At 39.4% G+C, this 23,495-nt stretch overlaps 1 long non-coding RNA gene across 1 annotated transcript; it reads left to right on the forward strand.

Annotated features, from left to right (window-relative positions):
* The first annotated feature begins 8,730 nt into the window (after positions 1-8,730).
* Positions 8,731-23,244, forward strand: LOC118566808. Its single transcript, XR_004933303.1, has 3 exons — positions 8,731-8,826; positions 18,785-18,872; positions 23,156-23,244. It is a non-coding gene; the product is annotated as an uncharacterized LOC118566808 (long non-coding RNA).
* Positions 23,245-23,495: the final 251 nt, after the last annotated feature.

Consider the following 23,495-nt stretch of genomic DNA (forward strand, 5'->3'; position numbering starts at 1 on the left):
GAACTAAGTCATCTGTGGCCAAAGACGTGTACTACTTTGTTACGTTTACTCAGTTACATATCGGAGTAACCTTTTAAACCAAAATCTACGTTTTACTTCTAAGAATTAAGCTGAAGCATAAAGTAGCTACAATTTCTTCTCTACCCACTTTGGTTTACCTCACTGAATGAAGAACAAACACGTTTTAACCCTAAGTGCACCAAACACAGACACACACACCAACATCTTATGTTAAAGGGAGACTTGTTTTTCCTTATGTTGTTTTCTATGTATTGATTCTGCTGTCTGGTTCCGAGGTCCAGTCACACGATTTATTGTCGGTGGTTTTACATTGTTATTCTAAGGTTCTTACATAGGGAGCCCCTAAAGCAGGGATGGGCAACTTCCATGAAAAAGAGGGCCACGTTTTTTTTCAGCACGACCATTGGAGGGCCACATGATCACGCACTTCAAATAATTGGATATGAAAGACGCTACAAATTATTCTCAATAAGAACAAATTTTAGATGAATTTATAACTGTATGTTTACTGCACCAACATATAACTATTTTCTGCATATAAATGCATTTTAATATGTCCTTAAGCAAAAGACAAACCGTTTGCTTTAAAAAAAAATTTGCAAAAAAGGAATTTAAACTCCTCCATATCAATGCATTCAGGAGCATGGGACATTTCAAATTTACAAGGAAAGAGGTATAAAACGGCACAGAACTTAACTCAAACAATAATGTGTCTATCCAGAAACAGTGTGGGCTTTCTTACAATACTGAATGCTATATAATTGCATTTCTGTTACTTTTTGATTATGCACATCTGTTAGATTTTTATTCTGAAAAATCTAATGTCCCATGCTCCTGAATGCACCATAGCTTTCTGACGCTCACGAATGCATCACACTGGTCTATAAACACGGTGCTCTGTAGATGCACCTCTGATCGTCCGCTTAAGACAAAGCTTTGCAGTTTCAAAACTCACGTCGGCTGTCACGGTTTGTTGTTGTGTGTGAATGACAAGAGACCAAAAAAATAAATAAATCCCCATGTCCGTACTTCTTCCCATTTTGTCTGAAAAATTTGACTTTCTCGTCAAGTTTTCCCTTTATGCCACTGCTAGTGGCCATGGCTCTTGACTTTCTTCCTCGCTGTTGCAAAGCGGCCCATGCCCTCTATTGTTTGGGTACGGCCCCCTATATGTCAAAAGTATAATTACAAGTTTTTTGGGGCTTTTTTTAGTTTTTTTTAATCATTATTAAATTATTATTGATCTATTCGCGGGTCGCACTGAGTGATGACGAGGGCCGTGTGCGGCCCCCGGGCCGCCAGTTGCCCATCCCTGCCCTAAAGGGACATGGAGGGAAAAAAAAGTATTGCGAGATCTCGCAAAACTATTGCAAGATCTCGCAATAGTTTTGCAAGATCTCGCAATAACTATTGCGAGATCTTGCAAAAGGTTTTCTTACGTCATATATATATATATATATATATATATATATATATATATATATATATATATATATATATATATATATATATAATAATAAGGTCTGATGCCTTCACGGAGTAGATGCAAGTTTGGAGAGACTAAGTCACAAAAACTTGGACGTGTAGACCTGTATCTCTCTGTCTTAGAAAAATAACATTATAATATAAACAATATCTTTTAATCTTACTTGTGAAAAGTTAGCCCTCGAGCCCTGATGTCAATAGTCCGTCGATTTAAACAAAAATACGCCGCCCAGTGTTGAGGTATCATTAGTGTGTTCAGCTTGAATCAGCAGGTTAGGGTAGCAGGTCGACTGCCCCAAGATGGCGGCCGTAATTCCTACGCCGCGACAGTCAGTGCGGGGTCTACTCTTATATTATGTCTATGGTTTTATCCTTTTTACTTTGCACCTCCGCTGTTGTGTGTCTGTTTTACGTCCGGTTCACTGAAGTAGAAAAACTTTTTCTTTTAATCTTTTAAAATGTCTCTCACTAATGTCAAGTCCATGTCTGTAGCCAAGTACGGATTTAATGTCTTTATATGTCAGGCCAGTACTAAAATAGAAATCAATAAACTTCTCCCATGGATGACGTGTTTGCGCCTCCATTGTTTTGTGTCTGTTTACAACTTCTTTTTCTATTTAATGGCGGTTGGCAAACAACTATGTGGTGACTAACCAGTAATGAGTGTGGATCAGGTCATTTGTTTTACTTCCGGTTCGCTGACGTAGGAAAACCTTTTGCGAGATCTCGCAATAGTTATTGCGAGATCTCGCAATAATTATTGCGAGATCTCGCAATAGTTATTTTCCCTCCATGTCCCTTTAGGGGCTCCGTACTTACATTCCCTGTAGTCAGCTGCAGAAACAAATTAAAAGGGGGGCATTCCATTTTTTTCAGGGGGTCACACTTTTTCAAAAAACATTTTATGCTTGACGCTGAACAGTGGCTCTGTGACCACTCCTACATTAAAGTATTATTAAAGTATCTCTGATTCTGATTCGGTTGTATATTTTGTGCGGAGCCCGTATGCACAAAGTTTTTTCTTTGCTTCAGCGCAGTTGTGCGCTAATGGCATGTTCTCATGTGTTTAATAGTTCTGATCTGTTTAATATTTCTATGCTTTTAACATGAAAGAGTTTGAGATTTGGGCTTGTTTTTTTCTTTTAAGTTGGGCAGGGTTTATGCTGGGTTTGGGCTGGAAACTAACATTGAGATTCGCCAACCTGTAGAGCTGTGTCTTGACTCAAAAGTCAAGCATCAGCTACACGCTGATAAACATGAGCGCTGGTGTCAGGCCCAGTGCTCTCAACTCTCACGCATTGACCGTGTGACACACGCATTTCACTGACTTCACACGCTCACACGCAACACATGGCATTTCACACGCAAACATGGCATTTCTCACGCATAAAAATCACAAAGCCCCTCTGGGCTGCGGACGACAAAACTCCGCCTTCTGCTGAGCTGTTTCGGCTTCTTTCACAGCTTGTGGCCATCAGTAATTCCTGCTGCAGTTCATGTTAACAGAGCAGCAGGAAGAGTGATCAGAGTTATGAATAATTTTAGTCTTAACAGTGGTGAAAGTGAGCCGGTAAGGTCCTGTACCGCGTACACAGGAGGGGAGGGGGCGGAGCTGCTGCGAGATGACCGGTTCATTCAGAACCAGTCATGGCTGCATACTGGATCATAAAACAGTTCTGCTAACCAGATGCAGTTTAAAACGCCACTTGGTCTGTTTATAAGTTTCGTTTTTATTAATTCTGCATTTTTTAACTACATGCACCGTATTTCTGTGCCTCCGCGCTTGCTGCTCTCCCCCCCCCCCCCCCCTTTCCCTCGGAGCAGGTGCTTTTATCACCGTTCACCATTCAAAACATGAATCACTACGTTTAATGTCCTCACATCAGTAGCAACGTGTGCCAGTTAAAGTCAATAGGAGAGTTAGTAGCTGTGTTTTATGCTATTTTATTTTTAACAACATAGAATCAGTGGCGCTTCGGTGGGCTGCTGCCTCGCGCTTTAATGCAGGTGCGCACTTTTAAGGGTCATTTTAAAGAACTTGTAACATCAGGGGCTTCATCTCAGACTTGTCAGTATCCCTGTTCCCTTTATAGGAGCCCTTTACGGTATTTAGTTATGCATTTTCCCCGCTGTTTATCCGTCGCACGCAACACAACAACGGGGGTAAAATCCGCCCACCGCACCGCCGCACTGACGAGAGCAATAGAGATTCGTCTGGTCAGCGCGGCGACTGAGATGAGAAACCTGTCGCTGTGAAAGGTGATGAGAATGTTATAAACTGTAATAGTCTAGAAGTGCATTGAGCTGAAAAGAGGGAGACATCAGCAGCTGGATCGTGCGTAAAGATGCACCAACCCATAGATGAATGTGTAACAGTGTAATAATTCGGTCAATAACTTAAAACTACTTAATTTTATTCAGTATTATTTGAACAATTGTGTATTTTTTATGTTTTAATCCATTAACTGAACAATAAAGTATTAATACGTCTCTTTCTCTTTTTAACAAAAGTAATACATGTCTACTTCATTGTCTGGTGGGATAAAAATGAGATGGAGTTGACTCCACCGGCTCTTCCAGGGTCCAGTTAGTCCCGCCCCCAAACAAGCCCCGCCCCCACATTAGCATAATCTCACTCTTAACTTTTGATAAAAGTTGAGAGGTCTGGTCAGGCTGAACATTGAAGTAAAAATTCATACTAGAAGAGGTTCTGTAATTACAGCAGCTAGGAGAACAAGGATCAGAACAAAGCAGAGTTCCCTTCTGCCTGCAATTAACCCAAGTTTCTTCACTTTAGCAGTTTTCCTGCTTCGTTCTGCTCCTGGTGCTCCTAGCTGTCTAGCTAACCCTCCTAGCGTCAATGTTTTCTCCAGTGTTGACTTCAATGCTGACGTTTCAAACAGAAATTAATAGCGCTGCTTTCAGCTCGCTTTCACTTGCTTCGTTGTCACTTCTTGTAATTAGTTGGTAATAAGACCGAATATCCATCCTGCACTACCGACAATGACGGTGACCACAGCCGAGCCGTGGCGTCTCTGAAGGCAAAGACACCTGGCCTGGACCTTTGACCCCAGCTGTAGTTAAAACAGCATGGGCGATAAGGTTGGTCTGAGTGGAGAATTACAAAGGGACCTAAAAACATGTCTTGTTCTCTTTTGGCTTCATTACTTTATTGATATATCTACTAAAGAAAACCAGCTCCACCTGCCATACAGCTGCCGTGCAGTAAGTGTCTTGCAAAATTATTTATCTTCCTGGAACTTCATATTTTATCACGTTATCACCACAAACTTCAGTGTGTTTCACTAAGGCTCTGTGCACGCAACAAGAATCCATTAAAACGGGCTTTTTTCCATTCCTGTTAACACGTGTACATGATAATGACATTTTAGTTGCGATCCCCGTGCACACTAAACATGTAGAAACGCCGACATTTTCCTGCTACGCTACTAGTGGGCAGCATGGTATTTGAAACTTAACACACGCATGCCTGGAAATCGCCTGCATCGACTCACTGCAGTCGTACTGGGCATGTGCCAGGGTGGTTTCCCCTTTCAGGGAGGTTCCATTATATTGTGCACGGGGATCCATCAACACAAAGCAGCATATGGTTATAATGTGAAAAGTGTGGCATGCGTTTTGCGTTTAGCCCCCTTTACTACTCTGGCACACCTGAAAATAAATGATCGGTAGTAAAAAAGTAAACCAATTCCACTGGTGTGCAACTTGTGTAACTTAATCCAAGTAGAAATACAGATGTCCTGTAAAGGATCTATAGACAAGATGACATTGGTCCAAAAATGTTGCTTTGATATTGAGGAGAAAGTAAAATCTACTGCTGAAGGAAAGCCCAAATAAGCCTCGTTTGCCACAAGCCAGAGGGCTGTTTCATAAAACCAGGATAGCGGATTCAGCCAGGGTTTTTCAGAGAACCTGGCTGAATTAAGACCTGATTTGGTATCACAACAGCAGTAGCTCATAAATTACCACCGCAATTTAGTTAATCCTGGAGCCTTATATGTTCAGTCAGCGGTCACACCCATCAGAAAACAATCTATTTTGTCAGTGATTCTGTTTTCTTATCTGTGTGTTTTGGCATTTTTTTTATTAGCTTGCATTAAAATACCACTGATAAATATTGGCATTCAGTCAGGTGCTATTATTATTTAAAATCATTATATACCATACCGTTTTAGAATTATAACCAGTATAATCTCTGCTGCTCACAACAAACTCAGTATTTACAACATGCTAATAGTTGCAAATTCTGAATTGATCATTAATCATCTCCCAGATGCTAAAGTACACTTGCACACACCTTAGCTATGCTGAGATGTTGCTGTTATGCCATAAGCTGGTTGAATATGCTTATTATTATTATTATTATTATTATTATTATTATTATTATTATTATTATTATTATTATTATTATTATTATTATTAATTATAATTTGGTATTATAATTTAAATAATAAATCATTCAACTCAAAATTCCGCTATAACAAATATAGTTCAAATGGTGGTGATGTTAGCTATAAGCTTGTAAGTATTTATACCACTAATGCATTAGTTAATTTGAAGATGGAAAGAACTGAAGCAGTAACCCACGGCGGGGTTCTTGATGAATCACAAATCAACACAGCAAAATCAATTGTAAAATGCATGCACATACAAAGAAAATGTTCAGCAAAATAATTCCAACTTCGTCGTGGAATAAAAGCATTAACCAACACCTACAAAGTTCTACCGCCTGCCCAGGCACTTCTAAACACCCTGTTGGTGAGACAGAAATAAAAGGGGAGATCCCGTTATTTTGAGGTGCCTCGGGGCTGGTCCGGAGCGCTCCGAGTAGTGGCTTTCTGGACGCGCCTTGACGAGCGCAGATGTCCGCAGGCTGCAGCGGCACGGGGAAAAAGCTCCTTCGTTTCTTCCTCCGGGTTCGGTCGCTTTGTTGGCCAGACAAAGCGGGGTCCTCTTCGATCACTGGGAGATACGGCGTCTCTCAGTCTTTTGATCAGAGGGAATTTAAAAGTACTTATTTTAGTCGACCTCCTGTTCTGTAAAGCAGGGAATAACCGTTGCGTCGAAAAATCTCGGTCCAGCGAGGAACTCGAACACGTGGCGTGGGATCACCTCAACGGAAACAGCTGTGTGTGTGTGTGTCTTCTCGGGTTGGCTAACAGCCAGGGAAGAAGGAAGATTGTCGTGTGTGATCGGCTTTTATAGCCATCACCATAGCAACCTTATCTTGATCGGCGGCCATTTTGCCGTGTTGCGTGATGGGAGTTGGTGGCCATTTTGACCACATGAGTTGGTGGCCATTTTGACCACATTGCATCATGGGTAACGCAGTCCGTTACGTCCCGAATTGATGCAGTTTTTTTTTTTTGTCACGTATGAACTGGCACAACACTGCTGTGCTATCATGCATATGGCTTGTTTTTTCACATCGTTCTGTGAATAGGCTGGTGTTTATCCACTGTTTAACTTGAATATTTTCTTTTTTTTTACCTGAGTACTTACTCTGCAATTTATTTTTACTTTGATTTTGGCCTTTCTGATCATTCTCGGTTCTTTATAATAAACCATGTGGGCATTGTTACTGTTCAACTGTGTTTTGTAAAACTGATTCTAGGTTCCATAGAAAGGCCTTTAATAGACTATTCCCTGTTGAGGGGATTAGAGAAATGGCTGAAAAAGAAGCAAAGGTGCAATCTCACAGTCCCAAAGGGAAAAACCAGAAGGCCCGGTGGCTTAACTGTTAAAGGAAAGGGTGTTATTTGATATATTTTATCATGAATAGGTCATTTCGTTTCAAACCAGGTATCCTAGATTAATTCTTTCAATGTTTTAAATTCTATGCTTAATGTTTTTAAATGCAAACAGTGATTGTATTAATTATTTATGGCACTATTAAAATCTGATGAGGTGAACAGTTTGGCAAAGCCTGCCTCCTTAAAGTTTCATCCCTCTACCGCCTTTCTTTCACGGGTTATGGAGGGATTCATGCAAAACAGTGGCCTCTAGAGGCACAGAATGGGATAGGTCGCGGAAAATAATTTACACCCGTTTGCCATAGGCAGGTAGCTCCAAACACGGGTGGCTTCCTCTATAATACGCCGTGTTTCAGTTCCTCAACATTACCACATGTTGCTGGTTTGCTTTAAAGCGTGGCGCACGCAGCTCAAAATAATAATTAGGTAATTAGCACTTTTACATAAATAGCATCATGAAGAAAAGAAAAAAAAACTTCTAAATGAAAGGCAAACATTAAATACAAACAATATAGACTTAGACTTAGACAACTTTATTTGTCATCCTGCATGCACAGAGTGCGCACAGAACAAAATTTCATTTTCATACACCTTGGAAAATCACAGTAAAATGCAGTAATTTTCAGTAAATTACAGAGTTCATTTTGTGGCTTCAGCAGTTCAGAGTCCAACTTTCTGCAGTTCAACGGTCTGATGGCATATCATGTGCAATATGCGAATGTGGTATATATACTAAATATCTAACAATAAAACTGATTAACACACATCACTAACCAGCCCTCCTTTCTCCCCCACCCTCTCTGACCACCTGGGAGCCTTTCTCAATCTAGGATTCACAGACTAAAATTTGGAAAAAGACAGTATAACCATGGAAATTATTAAATTAATATTTTTTTCCAGTTTTAAACCACACCCACAAAACAATACTTACTACTTGCAACGTGACTTTTTGGTTTTGTCAGTTTTCAATCCACATAAGGTTATTTTTCGGAGTCAGGCTTACAGCAAAGTTGAGCTGGCGAACAACTTATGAAATGGGCTTGTTTCATCACTTTTAAACCCACGGATTTGTTCAGACATTAATGCAATATGTTGAACCAAGACCAGCCGACGATATGCTGGGTTCGCTGGTGAAACGCTTACTCTTTAATGATCGTGAGCACTAGAGGTGGCCCGATTGATTCCAAGTATCAATAATACTGATACTAAAGATTGGTATCACGTCAATATTAACGTGATGAGATTGATGCTCTACTTTGAGATTCATTCTTATATGCACTGCTGCAGTGCTGTCAAAGAGATGACAGCCAGGTCACCACCGCTGGACCCGCCTCTGTCTCAGCACAGAACTGGACCAGGCCCACTCGTCCCATGTGACTCAGCTGCACCAGGTAGGCTCTGCAAGGCCCCCCACTCGGCTCTCTCTCTCTCACTCACACAGACTGATGCAGCACAAACAGAGAGAGAAAAATGAACGAATCAGAAGATGGCAGAGAGGAAGAGGATGTCTATGTGGCTGTTCTTTTAGGGAGAGTCAAGGCCTATGGTAAGTAGTATAGTTTGTATAGAGGCTGCTAAATATTGAGGCACTAAAACAAATTTATACAAAAGCATGAAAAAACAGGCAACAGAAAACAAACAGTTACAGAAACAGAGAGAACTAGAGACATCTACTACTCCCTGGCCCCAAAAGACCCCCAACCCAGAGGCAGAGGTTATTGACAGGGGCCTGTCAGTCTGCCAGAGAGTGTCCAGGTAGATAGGAGTAGTCAAAGTGCAACTGGTCATATTTCCCTCAAGCAAACTCAAAATATATAAATTATGACAAGCCCTTGATATAATACATTTATTCCACTGAAAAGTGTTATTTGAGATCAAATAATCCTTTATTCAACCCACAGCAGGGAAACTGACGGAATTACAGTAGCAAACAAGCAGGTGTACAGTACAAACAAAATGACAATAAGGATATAATAATATAATACGTGTAACTAGAAAAACAAAATACAGAGCAATCCAACTCAAAGAAATGTGTACAGGACCACACAAGTATGAAATGTGTAGAGACTGATAACATAAATAACATAACATGAATACAATTACTGAAATTGAAACAAATATACTGAATATAATATGGCTCAGAACTGACTGAATATAAATACCTTATTATGTTAAGTGTAAAAGAAAAAACTGAACTATTTCATAGAAGTTAAAGACTATACTCTTATTTAATTTAGCCGATTCCCTAAGAATTGTGGAGCTCACCAGGAGCCTGGCAGGAAGCCTCTTTCCCTCGTGGAAGATCCCGGCTTTCGGGATTTTGTGAGGACCCTCGACCCGAGGTACAATATTCAGAATATACACAGTACAGTATAAAGTCAAAAATCTTTAATGGATGAAAACTGCTGTTCTAAAGGCAGAAACGCACTGTGTGAGGTGGACAATGTTACACTGACAACTGACATGTGGGCATCAACAGCCACAGAGGCCTATTTAACAGTCATATGCCACAGAATACACGAGCACGGGCAGATGCAGGGATTTGTGCTTGAAACATGTTCTTTCCCTGGGAAACACATAGCTGACAACATCAGTTCCCAATTTACCAAAAATGTGAAAGCGTGGGGCATAAAGGACAAGATTCAAGCTGTTGTTAGAGCTAATAGGGTAAACATGGTTGCTGCTAGGCGCAAGGCAAGTTAGGCACACTACCCATGTTTAGCGCACAACCTGAACATGGTGATATAAGACTTTCCTAAAGCTGTCCACGGCTTGCTTGAAATTCAGAGGAAAAGCAGTCCAGTTGTTTGTTTCTTTCATCGCAGCACTATAGCTATAGCCAAGTTCAAGGAAATTCAAAAGCAGCAACATTTCCCTGAGGAAAAACTACTTTGGTCAGTTGAGACAAGGTGGATCTTTACATTCTACATCTAGGAGATATTGTCGGTGCAAAAGGATGCAACCACATGCTGTACTTTGTCTACTGGGAAAAAGCTCACTTTGCTTGAGTCAGAAAGAATGGTCTGTGAACAATCTTTCTTTTAAAGCCCTAAGACCAACTGCAGAAACAGTCAGCAGAAAAACCTGTTTCCAGTTGTACGGTGATTCCCTTGTGTCACTGCTTCTAAGAAGCACTTCAGCTTCTGAGCAAAAAGGCAGCTCAGTGTCACCGCCGTTTCAGGGTCACTGAAACTTCCTATGTTCTTGCTGTGAGCATCTATTCTATTTAGACATCAGGTTCAAAGACCTGGGGTTCTGTGACCCAGAAAATGTCAAAGTCAAAGTAATGTGGTCAATAAGTCAGACCTCAGCACCTCCTTTATCTGCATCAAGCTCAACCTCAGCCACCAACTCTGCCACCAGCTCTGCTGCAAGTTCTGCAGCATGATACGGGCAGATTTGGACACCCAGGTCCTTTCGTCTCAACGCTAAAGGCCAACTGGCATTGATGCTCAAATTGAAGCTAAACTAAAACTAAAACCTTTATTCAAATAATTTATTCTGCACAGGGTGGCTGGGCCCACAGGGGGGCTTCTGTGAATTATTCTCTGATTTTATTTACACATCTGTTGTGGTGTGGAACATGTTATTATTTAAGAAGAATTCTTAAAGTGTACTGAAACAGAGACATTTTCTTTTTTTTTCTTAGAGAATACAATTCTAAACATAATTCTAATTGAAAAAAAAGAACATTTGTTATGGTGTGATAATTGTGTACACTTTTTGTTACTAAAGAAAAATCCAGAATATAACTGCCCTGAAGGGGAGACATTGTTTTCTATTGTAGTTTCTCAGTTCTCGACCCCTATAAATATTTTGTTCTGTTATTCTCTCCAAGTATAATTTCTATTATTTCTGGTTATCATGTTAATGTCATGTTATGAAAGAATTTTAAAGTGACCTATAAACTTAATCCGAATACTGTCCCATGTTTTTACAAAGTAATCCAAAGGAAAAACCATGAAGACCCTAAAGGTCAGAAATGTTCTTATCAAATTTATGCCTGTGCAAATTCTCAGTTATCCGGGTCATCTCAACAGCAAACAGGCTTAAATCGGAGGCAACTGAAAAACTGACTTTCACTCAGATTTTCTGAAAACATTTCTACACCTATCCAGGAGTCTTTGTCCATTCTGACGGCTCACACTTGAGCAACCTGTAGTTGGTGCTCTGTTGTTTCTAAGCACATGGAGACCCATCCTCCTAGGCATCCCTATGCAGGTATGAGCAATAATATTGATAATCATAATAGCAACTACAGTTGATAATATAACACAATCTTGTTGTTGTCATTGTTCCTAACCTTTTATTTATCAATCCAAGTTCTTGTCCTGTAAGAAAATTCTAATTGGGCTTTAATGCATAGAATACTTTATATTGTCTAGCAATCAGAGATTGGCAACTGCAGGAAGAGGGTAATAACTCTAACTGGAATTTGCCATTTAATATACTACAGTGCCATTATCAGTATGTGTAAATATGCTTTAAAAAATTCTGGCTATGAATTCAACCCCCCCCCCCCCCCCAAAAAAAAAAAATCTGGGCCTACAGCCTTTCTAAAATACAACTAGAAAGTGCTTCTCTCTGGACATTTATATAGAAAATGGATAGATTTACCTGACTGACACATAAACTCATAGCAGAATTCAATTTTAATGCCCTTACAATAATAATAATACTAATGATAACTAAATGTTGAAAATTCTTCATTACCAAAAGTAATCATTTATTTAGTACACAGAGACAAATGCATTACTAATTTATCTGCCAAGGGATAAAATGTTTCTACACATTAAATACTGCTGGTTCTAAAAATACTCGTATTTTATATAAGGTTATATTTTGTGCTTTTATTAAAACTATATAATGACTAAGGAAGGTTAACATAGCATGCATATCTAGGAAAAGTATTAAGACTTGTGAAACCTTTTCACATTGTGCCACAGCCACACAATTTTATAGATTTATTGGGATTTCATGTGGTAGACCAACACTAAACAGTGGAAATGTTAAACTGGGTCATGTACAGTGTTCGTCTCTCACCACACGCATTTTGCATGTAGACCAAAGTATCCCCTTATCAGAGCACCTTTATCCATGTGTCCCCTACATGACTTGGGGAAAGTTGAAAATAGTATGCCTTCTGACTTTCTTTCAATAATGACTCTCTTCTTACCACTCTTCCACTAAAGCCAGATTTGAGGAGTTTTCCCTGTCCAGAGGTTTGCCTACCTGAGCTTTGAATCTATGCAGCTCCTCCACAGTTATGATGGACCTCGCTGCTGCTTCTCTGTTTAACTGCGATTTCTTACCTACCGTCTTTGGATGGCCACGTGTCCTTAGGTTTGCAGTTGTACCATTCTTTATCTGTTTACTGTTAATGAAACTGAGATGTTTGCGTTGTTCCTTAATCTGCATAAAGCTGTTTGCTCCCTTTTCGACGAGCTCCACTTGGCCTGGCTCTAACTTGCCTTCGCCCGCCTTACGTTCTCTAACAACCTTCTGAAAGCCTTCACACAACGACTTTATTTGAACCTTTATAAACTAACAAGGTGACTTCTAACTGCAGTTTTCTACAGTGACTTTTATTGAGGGGTAAATGTGTAACAGGTGCTGATAAGACCAAATTTTTGAACTTATAAACCAAATATATATATTTTTTCTTGCACGTCTCATTTACACACTACTTTGTGTTGGTCCATCACATAAAATTCCGGTAAAACACATTGAGGTTTGTAGCAGTGAGGTGGTAAACTGTGAAAAAGTTAAAGATATGTGAATACTTACACAAGGCACTGTATAGACCATAACTCTTCACCTAGTGTGACATTGTATAAAATTGCATGGTAAAAACAATTCAAATGAAAGCGGTTCGATTAAAAAAAGTATCAAATCTGCCACCGCTTGTAGTTCATGTCAGCTGTCTGTCTGTGACAAGGATTCCCCACAAGCGCACAGCCATCAGGGGCCACAGAAAGGTTGGAGTCTGGTGCAAGTGTATGCCTGTGGTGGCCGAACAGAGTTTTACATCTGAAGAGAGAGAGAGAAAAAAGGAAAGAAGACCCAGGTGATTAAACTCTGATCAGCTCGGCAAATATTGTACAGCTGTTAAATTACAGATAACTGCACTGTAAAGAAATATTTAGATGTCAGAAGCCATCATTGCCCACTGAGACTTAAAGCAATGCATCAGGATTAATATTGCTGAGCCAAGTCACTGATATGCTTAATCCCTTATAGTTAAGAGAGTAATAGCATCTCTTATTATAATATATTAATAGTAATAGATTAATCAGCATGTCAGTTGGCGTGGCAGAAACCCAAGATAATAGAATTTGCAGTCAGGGCATAAAGTCATCGTGGAAATAAAAAGCACTAACACATCATTTGAACACGTATTAAAAAAGAGGAATGTCATGATCCCCAGGTGTTTCACTTATTAGTTTTAGGTACATGGGGATTGTGCATCTTTCAGTTGTTCACCTAGTACTGTTGATTATGCATGTATGGATCCTGGTTATTCCCTTGTTTCTTGTCATTTTTAGTTTTCCGTAGATTAGGGATTTAGTTAGTCATTTATTGTTTCTGTTATATCACTGTTTCCCTGTGTACATGTCTTCAGTTCAGTTATTAGTGGATTTAGTTAATTATAGTCTCTTTATTCATTGAGTTTTTTTTGTATTCTGGTTAGGTTCTCTTTTCCTCCTTGGCTGCATCAAAATTTTTCTAAGAGAATTAAATCTTTAGAATATGAGTGTAAGTCAAGTATCAAGTAACTTAAAGGTGCGTTGTGCAAGTTTTGAAGTTAAATATTATTCATTTTCCTTCCGATACATGCCCTTACAATTGCCCGACATGTAAAATGAGTTATATTCTATTTACCGCAGTTGCCTCAATAAGCTCCATTACTCAGTTCATGAGAGAGAAATTTGGGGCGAATCCTTTGAGGATGTGCTCTCATTAACCTGGCTACTTTGTTGAGGTCCGACTTTCATTGAGGCATCAGTGAGAAAATACATCTAGTGCGATGAAAAGGGCAAAATTGGAGTATGATCAGCGTTTAATTGAATAAGTTCGACCCCCCTTGGTTCCTCGCAGTAAGACCAACCTCCTTATTAAACTATTGCACCCGGTTGGCAGTTGGCATTTTCACGGTTCACTTCTAATGTTTATCCTACCTGCTACTTTATGAAAAAATGACAATTTAGGGCACTTTGCTGCTTCAGTGGCCAGTGCCTTTTTCTTTGTCAGCCTATTCCTCACTGCTCATCCTTTCTTTTTTAACTGTGTTTTTATGCTCCACTTTATATAGTCTACAAGGGACCAGGTGTGCAACTTGCTGTGTATCTCTCTGCACTGCATGTGATACACTTTTGCAAAGTGCAAACTGAGTGAAGTGGATCTTCTGATCTCTTTGCTCCTATGCAGGCTTTGTAGCCTCAAATAACTGGAGAATGAATGGTGCTTTCACGCTAAGTCGCCAATAATACAGAACATGAAGAAAATTTAAAGAAGGGGCGTGTCAGTCTTTTCCCTCTCGCGAATGTAATCTGTGGGACTTTCAGCCAGGCAGATACCCAAGTTAGCAAACTGAATGCACGAGCGACATGGATGGTTTTTGCATGGATTTCTTTGTCATTTCGTAAGAGCGACGCAAACCTTTGCATTCGCTGAGCGGACCAGGCCAGGCCAGCAGGGCCAGGCCACCATCTGGACCACCAGGAAAACTCCTGGTGCTTCCAATGGCCAGTCTTTGCCTGCCGTCATTGACCAATTAAAAGCTATGTTTCCCCCTAAAAAAGAGTATTCACTCAATATGAAATATTTCCGTTCAAAATAATCTAGCTTTTCTATGTAATATTATATATAATGAAATATTTTAACTTCCTTACCTTAGAAGACATTTAGCCTCTTAAAAAAGACCTGAGAAGTCGACACGGCAGAGCCATTGTTTTTTTTTCCTTTTTTCCATGCACATGCACGAAACTGGTGTCATTTCAATTTGCATGTTTTTAAAAAAATTGTATCAGTCCAGTTTTGAGTCTTTAGGCTTTTCAACTTTATATTTTTTTGTGACTAAAGTTGGATCTGAGTGCAACTGTTAAATTGTGAAAGTAGTTCAACATCCTCAAAGCCAAGTAACAAAACACGTGGCATTTTTGCCTGTTGATTTATAATGTTTGCTTAAACAGCTCAACAATATTTTATGCAGTACTTTCCAATGGAACTAACGTCAAATACTAACTCTGGTTTAAACTGGGGTATAAAATTGTTTTAGTTTCCTTCCTGTGTGTGCCGCCCTTCGTCTTCCTTGTCAATACACAGGTGTAGTCAGTCACATAGGTTGGCTCCGGCAAGCTTTTTTTACATGAACCATCAGATACTTTTCCCTGGGAAGTCCCGTTCAAGAGGAATTCACAGTCGAAGGGTGGAGAGCCCTTGCACTCTGCATAAGAACAGTCAAACCTTGAAAAGAATCAAACAGTATGAATCACTTGAGGAAAACTCCACAATCTTCATAATTGAGTGTTACTAATGAGATGTTCAAACCTGAGGGTGTTGTCCTTGCGGCAGACATTGAATATGCCAAAATCCCCTTGCTTTTTGCTGGAGGCTAAGGCTAAAATCAGATGGTAAATTGTGACAATGTCAGAAATATGAAACAACTTTTAACAAACAGCTCATTGCATAGCTAAGTTCACAACATATTAATTTAGTTCTGATAAGAGATTAAGGACGGTCAATTTTTACATGTTATAGTAAATCCTCTTAACGACTTATTTAGCGAAACTGTAATAATTTTTAAAACTTTGTCAAGACAGAGCAAGGCAGACTTTTGCAATGTTACAAAGGCTTCCATTGTTAAAACAGAATACTCTTTATGGTGAAAACATTTTTATAACAATATAAACCTTCATCACTTTTGCATTGCATGGACAGTGACTTAAAAAAGTATATGGTTATATGCAACAAAGACCATGATAAGCCTGGGTTCATCACAATGATATTTCAGACTGATAGATTTAAAGTATTTATTTCTTTAAAAATCAAGACTCAGTTTTTAAAGAAAATATTGGTATTAGATAAGAAAAAAATAGTACAGAATTGTTAAGCCAGGCTATGCCCAGATTCAGTTAATCAATCAAACTTTTTTCATAGAGAAGTTTTCATACAGTCAAGTGTAATACTTTGCCATGGTGAACTTAGCAAATAGTAGCCTCTTTCACCAAACATTTCGGTCATTAGCCTGAAAAGTCCAGCAACCTCTGAGCTGCCTCTGAGTATTTATAAATACTCGTATACGTTAATAGCTCACTCTGGTTGCATACAACGTTTTTAGGAAATATCACATCCTGCTGACATATTAGTTGTTATTTTGGTGTTTTATGCTTTGCGTTTGCTCAGTTTGCTAGTAAATAAAACTTCTCATGTTTTTTTACGATTTTAACAGAACTACGTACTGCGCATGCACAGCAGGGTTTAAAACAAGGAAGAGGCCAATGGCTATTAGCATCTCCCAGCGAAACAATGAAGTAAGGTCCAAGATCGAGTGAAAAAAAGCACAAGAAAATATGATTCAAAGAGGGAAAAGACTGGAATGTTGCTGGGAATACAGTATGAACGTTGTTGTTCACTGAAGCGCAAGCTAAAACACTATCAAGATGGAATCTTGCTGTATATAACTGTATTTTATCATGATCAAATGGTTTTTGGTCTTTTTATTTGCATATTATGTGGCTATATACATTTAAAAATAAAGAACAGTTCAATGAAAATTTTTTTTTTCTTTTGAAATACCAACAATTCCAAATAATGCTATTTAGTTAATCATAATACTGTGTTACCAGGAAACTGTGATTATTTTTGCTTACAGTTATCATACTATCGGAATTTCATACTGGCACATGCCTATACACTACCCCAGGGGTCAGCAACCCAAAATGTTTGAAGAGCCATATTGGACCAAAAAAACAAAAAACAGATCTGTCTGGAGCCGCGAAAAATGAAAAGTCTGATATAAGCCTTACAATAAAGGCAACATGGGCTGTGTCTATATTAGCTATGTTAGCCTCCTATCAAATGGCTAAGTAAGCTACAAATACATAATGAGCATTCATGTTTAATTTTTATTTTCCCTGCAGCACTTCCTGGAGAGATTAAAGCACCACTTGACTATACTGCTCTATGAGAGGCTTTAAATTTAACTTCCATAACAATATTAACTTATTATATTTTATTGCGTTGATGAACAATGAACAAATTAGTTTTTTATGTAGTTTTTATTTTGAGGATTCGAAAAAACAACAATGAAACATGCACAATAGGCCTACTACAACTTCAGACCTCCCCATGGAAATAAAGTGCAGTAATCTTTATTGCTCACTAACACAACAACAACCCCCCCCCCCCCTCGTGCGCCCCTTATTTGGGCAACACAGTGCAATTAAACAGCAGCCCTTTAAAAAGGTAACTTATATAGAATTAAACAATAGACTTTTAGCTTAATTTCTGTGCATTATCCTCTTCTCTATGGTTTTGTGCAAAGTAGGCCGTGGGTCTAAATCTGTAGGATGACTTTCGTATGAACTGTCAGGGGGCAACTTTTTTACACTTGGATCAGTTGCTACACATAGCAGTGATCTCAAAACACCAGTGTTCCCACGTCTTCACTTGCAAATTAATAAGTTATAGCCAATCTAAAATATAAACTGTTGCGCTCTGGTCCAAGAGGTCACGTGATTCGAGTTTTGCTGCTCAGCCAATCAGATTGCTGTATTGTCAGCCGTGCAAGTTCAACAGTTCATCATGGCTGCGCCCATAAGATGTTGTATCTGTTTCCAGACGAAATAGCCCAGTCTATCCATCCATTTTTAAACACATCTGTCCCTTGTGGGGTCCTGAGGAATACCGGTGCTGATCTCCAGCTAAATAAGCTGGCTGTTTTACATAGGGTGATGACTACCCTATGTAAAACAGCCAGCTTATTTTGCAAAGACCTGTTGTGATTCATGTGTAGAATGTTGGTGACAAGCTCTTGTTAGGTTCTGTTAATTCCCTGCAGTGGCCAGTTCATTACCCCTTCTTTCCTTCAGCCTGATTTGTATCCCTGTAATACTCATGGTTCTGTGTGCAGGTTGTGTTGGTCTGGCTTCTTCTCTCTTCCTCTCTGCAGGGTGTGAGGGACAGGAGTTCCTTATCTCAGCTAATTAGAGGACCTTCATAAGGAGCTGGAACCAGGAGGGGGGACATCAGTCTCCTCATTCTCTGCAGAACAGGGATGATCCAGTCTGCCGGCATCCTCCCAGACCATCAACGTTCCCTTCAATTAACTTTTCTTAACCGATTTCTCGTCTCTGGTTGTTGCCCATATTTCGGAGTCTGTCCACTAACGCTATGACAGAAAGAATTAAACAAACAGACTCTCTGGTGCAGCTATGGAGCTCGGTTTCAGGATTTAAGGGGACAGCTAACTGTTGCTGAACCTTCCTCTGTTTCTCTTCCAGCAGCTGGACCTGCCTTCATATCTGCTCCACCCTCAATGACCAACATGGGAGTCCTGCCCCGTCCCAGAACCTTTTTCCGCCAAATTGAGTAAGTCCAAAGGATTCTTGTTGCAATGTTCCCTGGTTTTTCGTCTTTCCCCACCTTCTTTTCCAGATGATGCTGGAAAGATTTCTTATAACTATTGTTCTCCTCCGGGATAAAGCTTCACGCTGGGCTGAAGCTTTCATTGACAAATCTAATAATAATGGAGCCAATTATGCTGATTGTCATGCTCAATTCAAAACAACGTTCTCCTCCTCTTTAATTGAGGAGGAGTCTTCCAGGAGACTGTAGTCTCTTAAGCAGGGACATCATTCTGCCATTATTCCCCAGTTGGAGCTGGTTTTTACTCTGAGAAGAAAGAGAAAAGTCACCACATCACAGTAGAAAACAAATACCCTTTACCAGTGTGCGATTTGCAAAAATACCAGAGGGGGGGATCATTTCCTCGAATAATCACATAATGTTGATAGGTAACTCGAGATTATTTGCAAATTAATTGTATGTTTTATCCTTTTATTTTTGAAAGTGTAATAGCCTGTTTGGGCATTTTAATATGCAATTTTGCAATAAATGACACTAATAAAATACATGCTTGTACAAAAATTTTTTTTATTTTGTTATTTTTCAAGCACTTTTGAGAATTGGAATGAAAACATCCTAGTGCAAAATGTTAAACTCTGGACTATGATGGCTAAATGACTAATCATGACGCCCTGACGTTTACACAATGTGTAAATAAATACCTGCCGATATATTTTTTTGCCTCTTAAACAAAGATAGACATGGTATTAAGCATTAATAAAAAAAATTACATTTCAATAAAGTCATAAGTTTTATTGTTTGTTTTTTCACTCCCTCTCACATCTAATTCTGAGCTTTCACACCAACAATAACTTCTTTAAATATTTTTACTTGCTGTTTATATCCATATTCATAGAGTTTAAGCCTGGAAAAAAGTTTTAAATCTCCAGGTCATTCCAGTCTTACACTTTGCTTGCAACTGGGCAGGAGCTTAATACCCTGAATGAGACTGTTTAGCAACTGTTTAGTAATTCCAGGTCCTTTGTTTGGCAACGTGATTCAGCCTTAGTTTGTCAAATACAGAGAAAACAAATTAATAAGCATTAAAGTATGGTTTATGGGTTGGGTTTCTGCAATGTTATCAGCGTGTTAAAAAGCTAATCTTCAGAACCAATGTCTGCTTAAAATGGTGATCTGCACCGCGTAATCTAATTTCAGCAGTTATCACCGGTTATTGCACCGTAAACTGCAGAAAATACGGGCAGAGTTGCTCTGTCTGCCTTTACTACCGTCGGCTCCTATGGCGGAGGGAGATTTCAGCTGGATACACTCAAATGTAGTGCAGGCAGGTCTCTTAATAACCGCTGTTTCGTCACTTATTTTAGAGCCCAAATAAGCGATTTAACTTTTAGAAACGTGCCCAAAAAAACGCAACCGTGACTCATGAAATTTAGAAGCGCCTTTAGAATAAAAGAAGCCCAAAGTCGCATGAAATGAACACCCTGTGCAACAGTGAGCGCGGGTCTGTTTTGCTACAGTCTCTAGCTCTCTTGAAACTACGGAAAGCGCCGAGGGTAAAAGAAACACAGTCCGGAGAGCGCGGTGGGGAAAAACATTAGGGAACGGTGTGTGTGCTTTGACGCGCGATTAACGGCGACAAAAAAAAAGTCGGCGTTGTTATCTTAGGCGTTAAAACTGACATCCCTAATTTATATACATTTTTAAATTCAGACCAGAGGGGGGGAGGAATGTATCCCCCCCAGGGATAAAATATGAATGACCAGAGGGGGGGACGTCACAAGCAGAGGGGGGGGTTAATCCCCCCCATCCCCCCCCCCCGGCAAATCGCACCCTGCCCTTTACCCCTCCTGGCTTCAGCTTTTGACACGATCCGTGTGGCCACAGTCTTCACCAATTTGGACCTCCGTAATGCCTCCCATCTGATTTGCATTAGGGAAGGAGATGAATGGAAGACAGCCTTTAAGACTCCCATCGGCCACTTTGAATATTTAGTTATGCCTTTTGGCTTTACCAAGGCCTCTGCTGTCTTCCAGGCCCTCATTAAAGATGTTCTTAGTGACTTCATCAGTCAATTTATGTTTGTTTATCTAGCTTTTCACAAGAACACGCTCTTTTTGTCTTGGGTGCATGTTCTACATACTGTTGTTGAAGCCAGAAGTTTAGCTTGGTCTGGCTGTTAGTATATCCATGAACAGCGCAACAGATACCAGAACTCCACAAGGACAATTTTAGAACATTTTTAGAAAACACAACCTTTGCTTGATATCGGTCAGAAAACACAGCCGTGACTTCTAATGTGTTAATAGATTAGCGAATGAACCACAAATAACAACTGTAGGGCTGGTTTACAGCTACTTCCGGTGTTACACTGGAAGTCTTACATAATCATCTCTATGTCGGCACTCCCGGGAATCAGATAGCATTTTGACTTAATGGCACTGGCGCATGTCTTACTCACTCCATTATGAACAGATATAAATATACAGCTGACCAGAGCTTTTTTTTTGAAAAAAAAAAAAAAACTTATTTATTCTTTCCTTCAATGATCCTCCCTTCCCTTTCAGCTCACTCTCTCTCTCTTTTGTTTCTGTGTTGCCGTAAGAGCCAGGGGCCGACTTTCCCCTGGAAGGTCCAGCGAGGCAACCTGACCCGCACAGTTGGATTGTTTTTTTGTTTTTGAATCAAGTGGGACCCAAAACCGTGCCTTTGGGGTTGCCCCTTGGTGATAGCTTAGATGGCCAAGTCAGAGGCAGGCTGACACGTCACGGAAAGTCCCAATGGTCTGTCCGCCCCTGGAAACCTCTTTTTAGCCCATATCAGTTTAGAAATTTTAGCTTCAAAGCCAGAAACCAACAAACTGTGATACAATAATGCTGTTTGAGCTGTTAGAACATAAATTGACAGCATGGAGACCTTTATAGCACAGTAGGTATAGCTGTCAACCATTTAATTACACAGTTTCCACACTACATATGGAGTTTATTTTTGTAAATCTTTTTAGTCTTCAGAACACCACAATTTGCACTCAACTTTTATGATCATTTACTTAGTGCTAAAATTAGTTTAACCAAATAGTATTATCTTTTACTCTTAAGTAATTTATTGGATAGCTACTTTTAACTTTTACTTAAGTGAAAATACTCTTAGTGTTCTGCTAGTAGTGCTACACTTACTTGAATACAATTCTGGGTTAACCCCCCCCCCCACACACACACACACACATTTGTATTATTTTTTTAGATTCTGAGATTATTTAAACTATATCTTAACTGATCCATACCCTCATTGTCTTTGTCTGCCTGTCTCTACGGAGAAAAATGTTTTAAAATTATCTATCATCATACATTTTTTTCAAAATCCAGGCATTTTATCAGGAATGTATACGCACCATTTATCTGGTGTATTTTATGTTTCATGTAATCACATCCAATTTAATATTTTCCAACCAACCCCAACACTACAGAAGATGACAGGTAAACATGAAAAAGTGTAAGGACCTAGAAGAGAGTAGAGCCATAGACTAACAGTGATATAATCCAATGTTAGGATAAACTAATTAAGGCGGATTCTGCTGGTTGATGAGCTGGCTACATAACAACAGCAGCCATGGAAATTGTTACAATTACCATAAATCAAAAAAGAAGAACCTCAGGCTCCCGTGACTTTACCTTTACAGTTAAGCCTTTGGTATAAAGTTATCCGCAAAGACAGCATTCAAACACATAAATGTGATAGTTTTTTGTTTTGGTTTTAGCATGACTGAAATAGGCTTACCGATTATGAGGAAAAGCAGAAACAGAGAGTTGGCCATTCGCCTGATCTATAACATTTGTCAGAAACAGAAAACAAACCAAGTCATGTCACAGAGAGAGCTGTCTTACTAGTTGGCATCTCGGCAGTCTACATATTAAATATCTAAACTATTTAACAAGATGTACGTCTTTTTTATACCCAAATGTTTGGGTCTCACACACAGTTTAACCTGGTGAAGTAAAGAAAGTGCTCCATGTCATATGAACCAGAGAACTCAACAGCCATTCTCCAAGATCAATTTAATAACCCTGTAAATCCTTTAAAATTTAAATTTTTACTGGTACATAATAGAAGCCAATAACATGCCATACAGTTTCCATATATAACATTTTTTCAACATTAAAAGTGTCCTGCACCTTTCACTGTAGTGCAACAGGTGTAACGGAGCTCCTGTGGTAATGATCAAGTACAAATTAAAGATGTAGCTGTTTTTCAGTCTTACCATTGTGCCTTTTCTTCTTTTTTTTGTCCAGAGCTGCGGAGGAAATGCCAGAATCAGTGTAATGGGTGGGGCTGGACAAGATGAGATAAACAGCTGGACTGGAGCCAGATGGGAGGTCTGTGGAATAAAATTGACTCTGAGTGCTGTATTGTACAACACACACTGTCTGGTGTCAGAGTGCAGTTTGGGGTTTCAGATGTAAAACTTGCAAGAGCCTTTGTTTTGCTTCAACAACAACATTAGGGCTGTAAGTTTTAACGCATTAACTTTGTTATACCATTTTTTCCCACGTTAATCAAAAAATAACTTTACACCTCTGCTTATTGAAAATCTTTTAGTTGTACCCTCAGATAGCGACACTGAACTGATGA

Source organism: Fundulus heteroclitus, chromosome 18 (genome assembly GCF_011125445.2).
Source record: "Fundulus heteroclitus isolate FHET01 chromosome 18, MU-UCD_Fhet_4.1, whole genome shotgun sequence".
NCBI lineage: Eukaryota > Metazoa > Chordata > Actinopteri > Cyprinodontiformes > Fundulidae > Fundulus > Fundulus heteroclitus.